Source organism: Phodopus roborovskii, unplaced genomic scaffold (genome assembly GCF_943737965.1).
Source record: "Phodopus roborovskii unplaced genomic scaffold, PHOROB, whole genome shotgun sequence".
NCBI classification, from domain to species: domain Eukaryota; kingdom Metazoa; phylum Chordata; class Mammalia; order Rodentia; family Cricetidae; genus Phodopus; species Phodopus roborovskii.
The window spans coordinates 25,903,767-25,920,952 of record NW_026126558.1 but is presented as its reverse complement, the minus strand read 5'-3'; the positions used below and the strand labels follow the sequence as shown (position 1 = coordinate 25,920,952).

At 38.7% G+C, this 17,186-nt stretch overlaps 1 protein-coding gene across 3 annotated transcripts in view; it reads right to left on the bottom strand.

Moving 5' to 3' along the window:
* The window catches only part of Cdh11 (cadherin 11), a 148,800-nt gene that overhangs the window by 83,095 nt on the left and 48,519 nt on the right, over positions 1–17,186 (bottom strand). The window contains exon 1 of one of the 3 annotated variants that reach the window (XM_051201852.1): positions 16,410–16,567. The exons of 1 other annotated variant lie outside the window; for it this stretch is intronic. The gene's annotated coding sequence lies outside the window, so the exon portion shown is untranslated. Of the gene's footprint in view, positions 1–14,698; positions 14,720–16,409; positions 16,568–17,186 lie in introns of those variants that run through there. One more of the 3 variants, XM_051201853.1, reaches the window with a different exon arrangement.

Here is a 17,186-nt window from a genome sequence, read left to right as displayed (position 1 = left end):
AGATGGGGTCCTAGAAGTAAACATGAGCCCCCATTTTCAAACTAGAAGCCATCTCTGATAACCACTCATAAATGAAATATTAGTCTTCTCATTTGGTTCACAAACCATTCTTGTTTTTGTTTCTTTGTTTGTTTTTTGTTTTTTTTTTGTTGTTGTTGTTTAGCTTCATTTTGCTTGTTTGTTTTTTAATATAGGATTTCTTTCTTACATAACTCTGGCTGCCCTGGAACTCGCTCTGTAGACTGGGCTTGCCTCTCAAACTCACAAAGATCTGCCTGCTTCTGCCTCTTGAGTGCTGGAATCAAAGACACAGGCCACCACCACCTGGCCTGACAAACCATTCTTAGTATATGTTCAAGAAAAAAGAAACTCAATGGTGTTTTTGGAGATTCTTTTTCATAAAGCTAAGCAGGGCTTTTGTTGTTATTGTTGTTTTATCTCACATGCCCTTTGAGTGTATATTATGGTTTATGGTTTTATGGGATTTCTGGGTTTGAGTATGAGAACATATTTGTGTTTCTGTGTCTATATGTGTTTCTTGACTTTCTTCTGTTTTTCTTTGTATTTTCCTATTCTGGTTCATCTGTTTTTATTTTATCTTTTTTTAAAATGCTTGTTTATATTCTGATAATAAAGAAGAAAGGGTATGGATTTGTGTGAGTGGGAGAATAGGAAGGATCTGAGAGAAGTTGCCAGGGGGACGTTAAGCAGAATATATTATATGAAAAAAAATATATTTTCATTAAAAATAATTAAATATAAAATTAGTGTTAAGGCAAGTCATATCAGGAAGCTGTTCAAATGGAATGATTATATTTTCCATGTGAAAGGGAGAATAGGGTGAAATCTTGTAGGTTGAAAGTTTGTGACCTCCTCAAATCAATATAATAGTATATGAAAGCTGGGGACATCTTTGAGAGACACTTAGGTGGAAATAGGGCTCCCTGGGTGCTATTGACATCCATGTTTCTCTCTCTCTCTTTCTCTCTCTCTCCTACCTCCTTAACCATCCATCCATACACCCACCTAATTATCCATCTATTTCCTCTTCTATCTCCCATGTCTACATTTCTGCTATGTGAGGAAAGAGTGAAAAGTGAAAAGATGACTATCTGAAAGGCCAGGAATGGTCATCCCAGGAACCAAATCTACTATTGGCTTCATCTTGAACATCTTATGTCTCCAGACTGTGAGGTACATATGCACTATTTAAGCTACTCTTCCTGGAGCAGTCAGGAGAGAGAGAGACAGAGAGACAGACACAGAAACAGACACAGACACAAACACAAACACAGAGAAACAGAGAGAGAGAGAGAGAAAGAAAGAGGGAGAGAGAAAGAGAGAGAGCACTTTCCTGTCTTTATTTGTCCTAGTCACATGTGAATGAAGACATGTCAAGTTTTATTTTGAACCTTTTCAAACCTACATAATTTTATTTATCCAATTTCATGACCTGAGAGACTCCGTAGCGTTTACATGTGTTCACACAACTCTCAGCAATGTGCAGTGTAAATATGAATTGTTATCCATAGATATACTTCTAAATGGGATGGTAATGAGCAATGAATTATTATGAAAAAGAAATTTTTTTGTGTGATCCATATTTGAGATACCACTGTTGTTATCACCCTCCCCCAACTTGGTGGATTAAAACTATTGCAGAGGGACACAGCCAAGAACAAGAGAGAAAGGTTAGAATCTACCAGACAAATGCCCAAGCTCTTGTTCCCTATATCTTCCTTGTCTAGGATACTAATGCTATGGTGCACTCTGTGGCTAGCACTTTCTAAAAACTGAATTTATTACATCTACTGAAAGCACTTTGGAGAATTCACTTTGACTTGCTTCTTCACCTTGCAGGTTTTTCCATATGAAATTCATTTCATCCAAAGATTACAGAGAAGTTTTGGAAATAACAATCAAACAAAAAGACGGCACATTATCTAAGTATTTAGAATTCTGTTAACTACAAAACTTTGTGATTGAGGAGCTGTGAGCTCTGGGGAAAGGGTTGTGCTCTAACTATTTCATATTAAATATGAACACTCTAAACTGTTATTTGAGTTTTTAGCAATGTGTCTGTGTCTGAGAGGGCTATGAGGGTTTACTCTGTACCTTTGCCTTCTGCAAAAGCCCTCATGTTAAAAAGCCCATTTTCTGTCATATTATACATACCCAATGTCCCCCGACCTGGAATCATGTATTGCCTTCTGAACCATCCTTGTCTCATTCATAACCTACCTGATCTAAGATATTCGTCTTTCATGTACCAAGTCTAGGAGTCATTGATCTCACCTGCCAATGCAGCCACTCTGTGCTTTAGCAGCCCATTTCATTGCTGTGCATGGCCACCCACCCATTTGACTGAAAATCTTAGGAATACAGACATTGCCTGGCATATATGATTTAAGAGACAAAGAAATCAAGAACAAGAACACCTGAAAGCTACAGGTTTGAAGTATGAAGGGGAGAAGCAATATGTACACATACCAAATTCAAGACAACTCAACCAAATATAAATGAATAGGTCTGCAATTCCTATACTCAGGTATCTGGGACAAAAGGTAATGAGTTTAATAGAAACCTTAAAAAACCTTGGCCTCAACATAAGATCTGGTCTCAAAAAATAATGGATGGATAGATAGATAGATAGACAGATGGATAAAGCAACAAGAGCTTAAGAAGTACCCCAAATGTGAAGGTTTACACAGTCATGTCTGTTTCTTTTCTTTTCCAGATTTCTAAAACTAATGCCTTGGCTTATAGATTACCATGTGTGAATCATCTTCTAAGACTTTATTTTTATATTTCTTAGTGTGTATGTTTGTGTGTGTGTGGGGGGGGGTTGGCTGTAAGGCAGTGCCTGCATAGACTATTAAAGTGAATCACATCCATTGGAACTGGTTCCAATCTTCTGGCATGGGTTATAGGAACCGAACACCTAACTTCTATAAATGCAGTAAGGACCTCTAAGTACTGAGCCGTTTCTAATGTAGGCCCTCTTCTAGAATATAAGCTCAACAAGGGTGAGTATATGCTAAAAGCACATTCAACATCTCAGTGATAAAAACCAACCACATTGTGATTATAGAGGGGTGGATGAAAGTGTATGTATAATACATTAAAGTATTCCCCCTTTCACTTACTCCATCAATGCATTCATCAGTATCTTCAGATAATGCCTGCATGTACTGTGAGTACAAAAGTCACAGCCAGAACAAGGCCTGAAAGAAATCATTGCCAAAAAGGGATTATATGACTGCGTTGTGAACCCTGAGTTTGCATTAATTGAATAAAATCAACCTTGGGTCAGGAGGTTACAGTTAACAATTAGTTGACAGAAAGTAATCATAGAGAGTCATAGGGTGTCTGTAAGATGATGGAGAAATGCACAGGATATAGTAGGGAAGCACTTTGTGTGGTGTGTTTGTTGATGCTGCTGTTGTTTTGGCAGAGCATAAAGATGCTCTCTCTTTTGGAATGCCAGCAAAAACACAAGGCCAGCTAGTTGTTACTCAGCTTCTCTGACCTAGCAGGTTTTCACCCTAGCCTTTGACTTCTGAGATTTATTGATACATAGAATGATAGAGATTTAATTAAAAGCTGTCTTCTGTGGCAGGAACATAGCTGGTGTCTGTGGGAACAGAATTTTCGGCCAGGCTAAGGTCTGAGTGGCCAGGCCGCTGCCAGAGAAGCAGGCCAGTAACTGCAGAGCTGCGATTGCTGGCTGAAAACAGCAGTAGATTAAGGTGTAGCCTCTGTGCTGATAGGAAAACAACACAGGGCAGCAGGATAGACAAATGCGGGAGATTGTAGTGCAGCCTCATTTTGCAGATAGAAAAACTGGTCTTTGTGCTGAATGCCCAAGAATATGCAGCAAAGAAATAGAAGGACTGGACTAGGTTGCTACAAGTCCACTCCTCACAAGCTCTAAGTGCCCCAACAACTCAGTTTAAGCAGTTCCTGTTGTGTGTCCAGAGATACTTTCTCCATTTGCTGTAAGCATGCAGCAAAGAACTGAAGATGGTTGGGAGCAGAGTCAATCAAGGCAAATGATGACTAAGCTTTTGCATGCCTTTACTGTAAATGCAAGTTACAATGCAGGTTTATGAAGCAGCTGTTAGGACTACACTTTACTATGGTATAGGAGCAATGACTACTGGCATGTGGCTGATCCTGCTCTGTGGTTTTCTTGCTCAGCAAGCAGCAGAAGGGGCTCAGTAAGTGCAGTACATTCTGGGTGTCTACAGATGGGAGCTTACAGCTTTTTAGAGTGTTACATGTTCTCAACATTGTCAAAGTGATGATTAAGCGCCATTAATAATCACCATTGGGTGTTTTTTTTTCTTGTTATTGCCAAAGTCCCAAAACCATATGGTGAAGCATATTTTATAAGATAAGCCTGTCGATTATGAATTATTAGAAGAAAGGGAGATTCACTGTGAAAAAACATTACTTAAAGCTCAGGTTTTGATTTAGTTTAGGTAGCCAATAGGTGTCTGGGGTCTTTATATATAAAATGTGGATAGTAACAATTTTGGAGGATTATCATGAAGAGTGGTAAGAATAAATTGAAAACATCAATTACCATGAGCTGTGATTGTAAAAAGATAGATACATATTTTGCTTTTACAATGGTTATGGTTGTTTGATATTTCATTGTATGTTTGCTTTTCCTAAAACTCATCAGTAGATATGTTAGCATTTGTTCAGGACATTGGCAATCATATAGCATGCAACTAATATCCACCCACCTCTGAGCATTAGCATTGCCATTGTTTTCATATGAGGAAACCAAGTCTCAAAAGAGTTTTAACGACACTGATGTGCATTGACTAAGCTTATTCCTCTGCTCCCATGTACAGATAGCAGCTCCCAGGAGCCTACGTTTCCTGTCCCCTGTGAAGTTCCCCAGGCTGGTTCCTCACTGATAGAATCATGGGATGATGCCCCCAAACTAGTTGTGTTTACAAGAAACTATCTACAAAAAGTTCCTGAGCTCAAAATGGATTTGACACAGCAGCCTTTTAAATGAATCTTTTAACATGATTACCTTTATGTCCTTTAGTCATTTTCCTAAGTAAGCCATGCCTTTAGAAGCACCTAATACAAAGTGACAACCTTTGCTGTTTTCTAAAGGGCCGATGGACAGGCATAGAAGAGAGTCCATTGTCACCATGGTAATTACTGTACAATACCTGATGGCCAATGGACAGTCAGGAGGCTCAGGCAGCAGCTGAATCCGGCATTGTCCTGGCCCGATAAAAAGATTAGAAGCCCTGAAAAGCAGTGGAGCAGGATCTCACAGCTCTCTTGCTGGACTCTGAAAGGCCCATTGTGCTGCTACCATAAATTCTGGGTTCCCCGGGCACTTGACAACTGAAGCCAGGGATAATAGAATTCTTGTGTCCAACAAAACACTCCTTGTCCAATGGCAGTCTTATCAGCCGCATTTACAAATGTCTTTCGTTGTACCCAAATAATTCCCTATTAGAAGGGCTATTGGGAGCAGAACTAAATAAATATTCACAGCCTTTGTAATATCTTTGAGAAATGAATAAACAAACAGTATTCTAGCATATGAGGTAGCCTTCTGCTACTCTACATGTTATTACAAGTTCTTACCCAAGCTATAGTTTCACTTTCTCTCTTTAGCATATTAACAATTACATATCAGATGATCTTGCAAAATTCTCCAACCACTGTAGATCTTTGATATTATTGCAAGGACAAGATGTGTTTTGTTGCATGAATGTATTTTTAATTAATGCTTCCAACAAGGCTCAAAGGGGCTTAGCTTATCTCATGCCAACTTCACAAAAGAGAAAAGATGCAGAGTTCAGGAAGGCCAATAACTTGCCCAAGATAACAAGGCAAATTGGCACAATGAAATTTCCAATCTAGGTTTCTCTGACTCTAAAGGCTCTGCCCTTTATACTCCATTCTGATAACTTTGAAATTGGAAAGGAGGAAGGGAAAGAGAAAGAGGAGAAGGAAAAGGAGAAAGAAGAGAAGCTCCCACAGTAAGTTTGTTCAATCTAAGAATAACCACCATTAAGCTGTACACAAACATTGAACCTATTCCTGTAGATATACAACCTGAGGACACTGCAATATAATTAAATTAAAAGCTTTTGTTTAAGACAGTATGTTTTATTTTTACACTAAAATGGCAGAGAGACAAGTTAGAGAAAAAAAATGTATAGAAAAAATTAAGTTGTATTGTAGAAGACATATGATCATGCACATATCTTTGCTTTGTTTACACGGGTAATTCTTCATTAAATTTTATTAATGTTCTGTATGGGTGTCTTAAATACTTTCCTTAAGTTTGATAATGTTACTTGTTGATTTTTTGCTTATGAAAAAATTACTGCACTGTATTTCTAGTTGGTGGAAATGTCAGTGCATACACACACACACACACACACGCGCGCGCGCACACACACACACACAATATTATATTTAAAAATATAAATATGTGTCTGAAAATGTTAAAAAAAACACTCAGTGATTTCCTTCTCACAATTATTTCCTGTACATGTGTGTATACCTGCTTGCCTGTATGTATACCACATGTGTCCAGGTTCTTGAAGATGTCAGAGGGGACATCAGTTCCCTTGGGGTTTGAGTTACACATAATTGTAAGCTGCCTGACATACTGGAAACCAAACTAGTTTCCAGGAGCAGCACTGTGCCACCTCTTGAGGCCCATTCAGACATTTCTTATCAGGTTGGGAAGTGTCCACACTCAGAGAGCTCCAGGATCTTCTTAACATACCATAGTTGAGTCCCTTACCACACCCTATTGCTTTACTCCTGGGAAAGAACTCTTTGTTATTGTGGCTATCTGCCCTTTATAACTTTGTACCCAAAGAAGCTATGCACTCCCTGAAAACTGTAATCCATTTTATACTCATTTTCATTTCCTTGGGTCAGAAGACTTCTGCCCTCTTCAGGACTCGCTTACTGAAGGAGCCAATGAATGACAACAGGAAAAAAAGAGAGTGAGAGAGCACAAATGCTCTTATATGTAAGAGAGTGAGAAAACAAAAATGTGTGTGTGTGTGAGAGAGAGAGAAAGAGAGAGAGAGACAGATAGACAGACAGACACACACACACACACACAGAGAAATATTATCTATTACCCATTTATGTATTTGATGACAGGGATAACTTCAAAGTTCAAGGACTATAAAGACGTACTCACTTAGGTCAAATTACTCGGCCTTGGTAATGGAACATGACACTCTTTGGTTTGTCTCCTAAAGTAATTAAAATCAGAGACAGAGGTTATCATTTGTCAAAACATGATGCTGTTATCACAAAGTAGCAAAAGAACAGGTGATTTCTGATTGGCATTAGATGCATGTGTTTGTGCCAATATTGAATTTGGAAAAGTATAAGCGATATTTCCCAAGTGCTTCACTTGCCAAGTGAAGGATTTCAGAATCTGTGGGGTTTAATATATGATCACAGTCATGAGTAGTCTGGTATCATTTAGAAAAAAAAAAATGAGTAAGAACTATATTAGTTAGCCAGGCTGCTGTAGTACACAGAGAAAGTGGCTTGACAGGGGAACATTCAAGTAGAATGAATAGCCAACTTTTAACTATGCTCAAGACCAGAGACAGTGTCTCTAACATTTGATCAGACACAGGCAACCTCCACACAATCAAGATATAAAATTATCTGCAAACTTTTCAATAAGGCCGATGTCAGCATTCACGGTTAGAGAGGCATTGTGACATATATTCTCACTGCAATGTTTTAGCCCTGTCACAGCCTGTTACTACTTTCTCATCAGAGAGGGAGATTGTAGCATCCATAGCAATGTAAGTGACTTAAGTTAGGACAGTTAGGCAGGATTTCCCTTTGGAAACTTGGTGCTCAGAAAGAAATACAATAAAGATTCTCAAAATGAATTAGTAGTACTTTCCATTCACACTGAGAAACTGATCAGCTGATGAGAAATTGCTCAGCAAGTAAAAAAAAAATAAAATAAAACTGGGAACTAAGCCTCATGATCTGAGGTCAGTCCCCTGAATCCATATGGTAACAAGAAAGAACAGACTCCCAAAATTGCCCTCCAACCTTCACTTCCTCTCAAATAAAAATGAGCAAAATATAAAAAGCAAAAAGATAGCTCATTAGTCTACTTTGATGCTGTGAGAATAAAAGTTTTGGGAACCCTAATGGTCTATATTCACAAGAGAAGCTTGTTTGTTTTCCTGGGTATTGTCTACCAGGTTGACAAAGGTCCTACCAAATACTAATCAACAGAATCTGAACAAGTTATCTGATAAAGGGGCAGTGAATTCATGACACCATGTTCTCACATACTTTTAAAACAGCTTCAGTGAGTGAAGGCATGCCATTTTCTTCAGACACAATATGAATTTAGCTACTGAAGGGTAACATGAGTCAGGTAAGGAGTCTAGTGGAGACCCTGGGTCTTCTTTTTAGCTCATTAAGTACACTACATTTATTCAGGATGGGCTGGTGAGCAGGGTTGCTAAAGTGTTTCAGTTGTAGTTTACAATACTTTATTAGTGGAATACCATCTTTCACTTGTATGAATACATTTGCTGTTCTTGAAATACCTAGAAGAGTCACTTGACAATGTCAGAATCTATTATTCTCACAGAAAACTTTATTGAGACTGATTCCTCCAAGATTTACTTCCTCAAAAATCGACCTGACATTTTCCTCTTTTATTATTCTTATTTGGTTAAAAGTGGTGCCTACTTTTATGAATACTGTCAAGAATTTAGAAGAAAGAAGGAAAAACAAAACATGCTGGGCAGTAGTATAGAGATGTGTTACATCATCGGACAGGGCTGCATTACCCTCTCAGTAGAATGACAGAAGAAGAAATCCTGCTCTTACATGACGGGAATCTCCTCAAGTCAGAGGCAGGAAGTTTCTAAAAATCCTTCTTCGGCAATACTCAATCAGTGCTTTACCTTACATCTTCAGCCAAGAGAGGTAAGCTGGATTTAAATCAGCTTATTTTTCTAATGTGCTATTCTTGTATTTGATGCTTGCAACTGTCCAAGATGGTTATTTGATTTACAGATGTTAGGTTGATGGATAATTTATATATAAATTTGTATATACACAACAGAAATGCTACTCATAATTTGATTTCTAATATTTGGAAACACAACAGTTCCCTTATCCAGTAAATTATCAACTTAATTTGACAGGAGATTCCACGACAAATATGCTAGAGAGTAAGTATCCCTCTTACTTGAATACCATCTGGTCCCCTGGCTGAAAGGAACTCATGTTCACCAGCAGCATCAGTGATCAGTGTTCTTATAAGTTGTGCCTCTCTAGTATTCAACATGAGTCATGGGGGTTCATAGGCCAATACCAAAATCACAAAGAAGATGATCTATCAGGGATATGGCATATGGAAAGGGCCGTGAGGGCAAGGTGGTAGGGAGTTATTTTTCCAGCAAGCAGGAAACAATGAAAAGATCAAGCTTTTGTTATAGTGATAGAAAGATCTCATCAAGAAATATAGGAAGCTTCTCATTTGGGACTCTATGGCTCACCAGTCCTGACACTTGGAATTCAGTCTCTTTTCCAGACATTCAGTTACCATAAAATTCACAGAGCTGTGCTGAGGCAAAGTAGATGAGTTCTGTAAATTATATTCTTATTTGGTAGAAAAACATTGCTTACTAAATATTAATTTATATTATTGCAAATAATTATTCCACTATGAAGTCTCTACAAAAACAAACTAGTACAATGACCGATTCAACAGAGGCTCAACAAATAGCAAATATCGCTGGCCTTAAATTTCAGCTAAACACGACTTACAGAGTTACCTTCACCATTCTTTGAATTTTGATCTCTGCAGAAAGAATTTATTTGCAGTGATTCATAAAGAAGTCTCTTCTGTGACAGAGAGAAGGCAGCCTGGGGCTCTGAATAGATTCAGCTACATTGCTCTTCTTTAATTATATCTAGATTTTTTTTGTTTCCTCATCTTTATGACAAGCTACTAGTTTCCATAAACGAGAGCAATATAATTACCTTCAAAATATCTTCAAAATTATCTTTACAAAATGGTGAAAGAGTGAAAACATGCTATTGAGTAAATAATAATAAAAAAAAACAATGATTACAGAGTTGGGAAACATTGGTCTATCTATCAGTCCATGTTTATTTTTACAGGATAGAAACTGAGGTATGGAAGGAGGGTATATGAGGAACAGAGCCTACAGCTATCTAAGTGGCTGTAGATTCTGTGTCTTGAATCCCAAATCTCTGTGTCTTAGCCTCATTAGCATCAAAAACCATGTGAAATATCTAAAGGTACCAATGGGAAGATTGGCAGTTCTCTTCCAAGGACAAGAAGAAAAATACATAAGCAGAGGCAATGTCAAATCAGACCTAGTGATGTGGAGAGAGCATAGTCTAAGAACTCCCTGAAACTAGGTCTTCATAAAGAAGAAACTAGGTTGGAAATTACAGGGCCCAGAATTCACCCTATGCTTTCCTTCCTTTAAAATTCATTTTGCACATTTATGCATGCCCTATTTTATTCTAAAGGCAAATTAAGACTACCTACAAGGCATATTTGGTACCAAAATAATGGTTGTGTTTTATATAATAAGATTTTATAAAAGAAAAATCACAAAATTAATTTGGAGTAAGGTTTTAATGCAGACCTTGGTTCTCAGCAAAAGTCATGCAGTTTCAAGTGCTATGTCACACAAAGGGACAGAGACATACACAATCAGGTGCAGTCTGATTACAGCCATCCCAGATACTGATGTCATTGCTTTATTTATCCTATTTCTTTTCAAGTAGTATTGAAACCAAGAATCATCCTCAAAGGTAGAATTTTGGCACCTCACACATTATAGGCACATGGAGACATGGAGTCGATCTCTGGTAGGGGGAGATGAGAACGATACAGAACACCATTTTGCTACCAGAAAGACAAGAGAACAAAGCCCATTCTCACATAGTTGCTGCACACTTACATGCGCTATGTTTGCATACACTATTTCTAATTTCAAAACATCAAAGTCTCTTATTGCCTATAACCCATTTTAAGTCTCCTTATTTGTACATCCTGCTTTATGTCAAGTGCCATGCTTTAATAGATTGTCACAATGATTGTTCCTATTTGAAAGTAGAAATATCTAAAATATACAAGGTGATTTAGTCCAGGCACATAGCTTACAGGAACTCACATCCATGGAGTCTTGTTTCTGATATGCAGTACACAGTGCTCTCAGGGAGACTCTTCCCAAGTGAGCCTCAGCTGACGTTCCAAATAATCTGGGGTAGATTACCAGAAACCCACTTATCTTGAGTTTGCTGCATTGTTCACCATGTTTCCTCCATTCTTTTACTCTATATAGAAGGCATTTCTTTCTCTGTGAAATCCTAGTTCTTTAAGACCAGGACTCAATACTTCCTGATAGTATACCCTCAGAATTTATGTGGACACACATAAACACACATGCACATATCCCTATCAAAGGCAGCATCCATGTGGACCATTCAGTCTACCCATGAGCATTTTCTCAGCATCTATTTTGTGCCACACACTAGTTAATTAAATAGGAAATCAAAGAAGGTTACTTTTCTTCAGAGCATTCCTCAAACATGCAAACACACAAGAATCAGAACATGATCAAGACAATGAGAACATGTGAAAGCCGTTTGAAACTGAGTGGATTGTGACTTCTTTTCTAGGACCCATTTACACTAGGACACACATGCCAAGCAAGCATCTTATTGGAGCATAGTACTGCATATGCTCCAATAAGATGCAACAATCCCTACTCCCAGCAACTGTTCCCAGACAATAAGGCCTTTTGTCCTTGAATATGTGCTTTTGAACCCAATCACTTGTAAACCATCTTATTCCTATGGAATTATAAATAGCAAGGACTCTACCCTTTATGTTACTTATAGCTCCTGCAAGATATACGTATACCTCTCTGTGTTTGCTGTAAACCACATACAGAGAGACCCAGCCTTCAGACTTAAAGGAAACATCATAAATCTCAGGAACTATGAGCCAAATGGCAACTCAGTGATATAGTCTAGTGATTTTAAAATGGAATCTAGAAAGGTCTGGGTAATCCAGAGATATCCCACAGGATATCCTAGAGCAAGGACAATGGTGGGGTAGAGAAAGTTAGTGGTCCCATCCCTTTCTCCTCCTATTAATTCATACACACTCTCTCCAGTATGGCTTTTAGATGTTAGCATTTTGGATCAAGATCTTTTTCTTTATTATTTTAAACTCGTCTGTTTTTTACTTTTAGTTAGGCTTCCAGTTTTGTTTAACTCAGCATGTGTTGTCATGGTTGGGTTGCATTGGCAATTATGTCAATCTGTAGTACATTGTGCTCCAGCTTCACATTGCTTGCCTTTGTTTGCTATGTTTTTATAAAGTCTTTGGGTGGACAGCCATTCACAATTGTTGTGCATGATAGAATCTTCTATATTTCCATAGTAGTGTGTGGAGGTGGCAGTGGGGGAGTGAGCATAAACATGCCTCAGCATGTATGGTGTAACTCAGAGAACAACTTTTGCAAGTCAGTTCTTTCCTTCCATCATGTGGGTTCTGGAGATTGGGCACAGACTATTACATTTAGAAATGAGCATCTTTACTTGCTAAGCCAGCTCATTGCCGCCTGCATGTTAGACTCACATAAGGAGCATGCGAAATACACACAAATCTGGGTTATCACATAGACTTTGGTCCTTCTGTAGATGATCTCAGATGGGATCTTCAACATAAAAAAATGAGGGTACTAAAATAAAATGACTAAAGAAAAGGCAAGGCGAAATAATGACATGATTGGATCTAAGACACAGTTTGGTTGTAGTGATCTAAGAAGACTCTCCAGAAACCTGCCAAATTATGATGTAAACTTAGTTAATAAAAGTTTCTCTGCCCTCCCATAAAACCCAGCCCATTATCATATCCTCAGACTCTTAGCCTAAAATCCTACTATCTCATGAAAAGACTAATCTTTACAAATCTGACCCGGAGAAAGCAAATGAATTTAATGTAATTAGTGATCTGCCTTCTGATTTGTTTATGGGAAATATATTTTAAAGACAAGTTTATTTTTTTTAACAGTTTAATTCTGCATTGTATGTATTGTTTTGACTTCCAGATAAAATTCCATTCATTTTCAGGAACAAAGAAATCCTTCTAGAAACCATGGAGGCTTCTTTTGTGTGAAGTTATCTCAATTATTTGAATTATAAAATATGGAAAAAATAACTGTAACATCCTGATATTGACTTTTTCTAATTTTTTCCCTGTGCATGTTTCAAGGACTTTCTTTCATTACAGAAATAAAACATCAAAGCTTTGGCAGTCTGACTCAGAATGAAGTAACTGATGTGATGTTAAGCACTTCATAAATAAAGTGATTCTTTAATAATCCCATTCTATTCCACCAAAATGGCTAAAAAAATTATATTGTTATATCCACATAATATTAGAAGTGTCTTGTTTTAATAAGAGAAGATATAATTAAAGTACTGCCTATATACTACATGGAATAGAAAGCCTTTTCCACCCTTGGAATTTTCATGAGCTGGAGAGAAAACTGGAAAATACACAGGACTGCTTTGGTTTAGTTCATGATAGCAACATCTCTATTCAAATGACACTAAGTCTTATACCAAAAGGAAAAGATATTTTATGAGTCTCCATGAATGAAATGTAGTGAGATTTTCTTTTTTTCTTCCTCAGTGTTAAAGTTACTATCTGTCAAAGGAATTGGTGTGTAATGTTGTAAGCTACATGATCTCAATCTCAGTGTGTAACATGGCATATTTCTTTTGCAGGGTGGATCCTTGAATTGGCCACAGCCAGAGTGAACTATAGTGCTAAGGACCTTTTCTACCTCTTTCTCTAACAGCCAGGAAGAAATGGTCCACCTACAGCTGCCAAAAGAACAAGCCAATTTATTCCAAAATAGAAACAGGAAAATAGTTTACAACACTAAATGCCTGAATCATCGAAGTGTCAAATTAAATATTGATAGCATCAATTTGAGTCTAAAATACTTTCTGGTGTTTGGAGAATCCAGGAAGGGAGGTTAGCAAGTACCAGACTAATAATCAGAGCATGAGAAGAATGTTCCTGGAGGTCCCATCATTTCATGCAAGACATCCATCCATCTGCCTGACCACCTTTGGTGCATGTATTAGGCTATACTAAGGTTGAGGGACACATTGATGGATAATAATAGACCCCTGCACCTAATGAGATTCTTGTACCTAATTTTAGCTGCTCTTTCTGCAGCCTGAATAGCATTACCAAAGGAAACACATGGGATCTACCTAGTCTCAGAACAAACTCGGTAATACATCATAACCCATCCAGTCAGCCAATAGATAGGGGTGACTGAATTCAAATCCAGGTCCTATGAAAACAGGCAAACAGTTTAAGTCTTGAACCCTCAGTTTTTTCATATTTCAAAATTAGTAGGGGTCTTAGATGAGGGCCTTTGAAAACTTGAAGCTCAATTATTTTATGGGGCAACAGATTCATTTTTACACAAGATATTCAGACTAAACCAGAAGCCATGGAACATGGGAAAAACTTGAGCCATGCTCACTAAACTTAAAAGAAAACAGCTGTATAGCACCACCAAGAAGTAAGGAATACACAGAGTATTAGTTGGTGACTTACAGCCATGGGGGAAGTTGGTGTGTCTGGTCCTAGGCTGAAACCACTCCCTCTCCTTTCTCAGAAATTGTGCTGCTCTGGGAGGGTGTGAGAGGGCATCACCTCAACTCAGTGGAATACATGTCACTTTCCTCATGTGAATCTTCTTCTGAAAGACCTAAATTACAGAGTTCCTTGGCATATTACTCAAGGAGCACAATATATAATAACTTCAACTAAAAGAACAGGGTTCCATCCCCAAAACATAATGCACTCTTGATAAATGCTCAAGTCAAAAAGAAACAAGAAGATTATTATGATTAGACATACCTGCTGAGGCTGAATGTCCTTCCCTTTCCTTTTCCCAGTTCTTGATTTAGGTCAGACTTAGGAAAAAAATAAATGCTAGTTTTGATAAATTCATACTGATTATTACATTGCTTGGCAATCAGATACATATGAATAACTTAATATAAAAAGATAATCTGGTTGTTGCTTTTTCCAATGTGTTTGTAGAGTAGTTTTATAACACATGACAAAAAATGATGATGGAGGGTCCCACATACAGGGATATGCTGAACAAGATACCTCACATTTGCTTGTGGAATGCAGCATAAACAAAAGCCAAATAGGCAAATAGGCGAGTCACATACAGCTCAACAGCACTGAGAATGGGACCAACTAGAGCCAAGCGCTATCCTCTGTAACTATCACAATTGAAATCTTTATTCTTTAAACAGACAGTCCAAAAGATCCCTCTAGGAACTCCCTAGTTGTCCCTCAGCAGAAGACCAGCAAACAGAGTTGAAATCAAGGGTTGAGTGGTGGGCCCCTTTGAGAACCGAACCGGTGCTCAAGGTGAATCGGTGCTCAAGGGAAACTGCTCTCTGTGAAAAATACAAGGAGGGTAGCCTCAGAAACCAGTCTGTTAACTGCATAGAAACACAGCAATGTAAAATGCCAGCTTCATTGAGGAAGATGAATTCCAATCCCCTCCTCCACCCTGCTTGCACAAGCATATTCCATGCTAACATCATACATATACACACATCAACCAACAACCTACACACACTCAAGGAGTGAAATATGACACTAAAATGTCAAAAGCCCAATTTGCATCACAAAGACAAAACATTAAGACCCATTTGATGTGACAAGCAATGGGTTACACTGGCTCCCTGTAACTAGGTCAGAAACCAATTGCTAGTCAACTCCACAGGCCCTGAAAGATTTAATGAGGAGGCAACCAAAGACAGAAGGTGGAAACAGTGCCCCAAGCACGTGTCCCAGACTCTGCAATCTGGCAATAGCACCCAGTCCACACAATCTCTCTCACAGAGAGACCATAACAAACTTTCTGAAGCTTCTAAGATCCATGATTCTAGCCAACCCAGGCACAGCTCTGGCTGCAGTGACCAGGGTGAAGTAAAAACAAACTGAATCAAATGACAATCATGACCCAAGGAGAAAGGACAGAAATAGGAAAATGATGCTGAGCCGGCAGCTGCAACGACACAAGCAGGACATAAATAAAACAGCAATGCCAAACTAAAGCTTGCAAAAGCTGCTCCCTTCTGCCAGGATCTTCAAGCCACTGTTCCCTATCTGAACTGCCTGAGCTGGGCAGGGTGAGTGGCATCTGCACATAGGCTAGCAGATGGGAAGGCCAGACCTGATAAATCTAGTGCCTACTCACTCTACCATCACAAGGTCACAAGCAGCAGTTGCCACTTACAGTCATCCTAGGGAATCTTAGGATCCAGCTCTGGTGAGGAGAGTTCCAAAAGCTTCCTTCTCAGCGATCTCACATGTGCAAATGGAGGGCCATAGGGCTGTGAGAGGGCTCAGCCCAGCTTTGTTCTGTATAGCAGCCCACCAGAATGGCTTAAGAGGCAGTCTCAGCCCTTGGCACGGCTAGCAGGCCTGTGAATGAACCACTGTGTGAGACACATACCCACTGCTAATGAGTCCCACACAGACACAAGCCAGGGAGGCCGGCTCAGTAGCCCCTTGCAGAAAAGGCAGATGGGAAGCAAACACTAGTGCAGCAGCATGTGGGACCCACCTGGCACACAGGACTACAGCCTGCAGAAGTTGTAGGGCCTTACCAGTCAGCACTGGAAATAGCTATATTCCTCATACTGAAGGAAACCCTCTACCCCCACCTCAACTCGGTTATCAGGAAAGCGGCTGTCAAAATTACAAACAGAATTCCCATAAAGCATTGCTCTCCTTTCATGATTTTGAAGAACATTTTAACTTAAAAACAACAGACGGCAATAATCAGAAGGAAAAAATAGTATGTTTGCTTTAGACTTTTGAATAGGATTAAGTTTATTTGACATAACTCCCTTGCAGACTGTAGATCATTAAGGACTGAAATATAGGAATGAGATTTGGAGTAACCTGCTGGGGTTTGGTGTTTGAATCCCTCCTCAGATAACTCACTAGATAACCCCAGAAGTGCTCCACCTCCTTAGCTAGGAAACAGATTAACTCATTCTCTGTCACT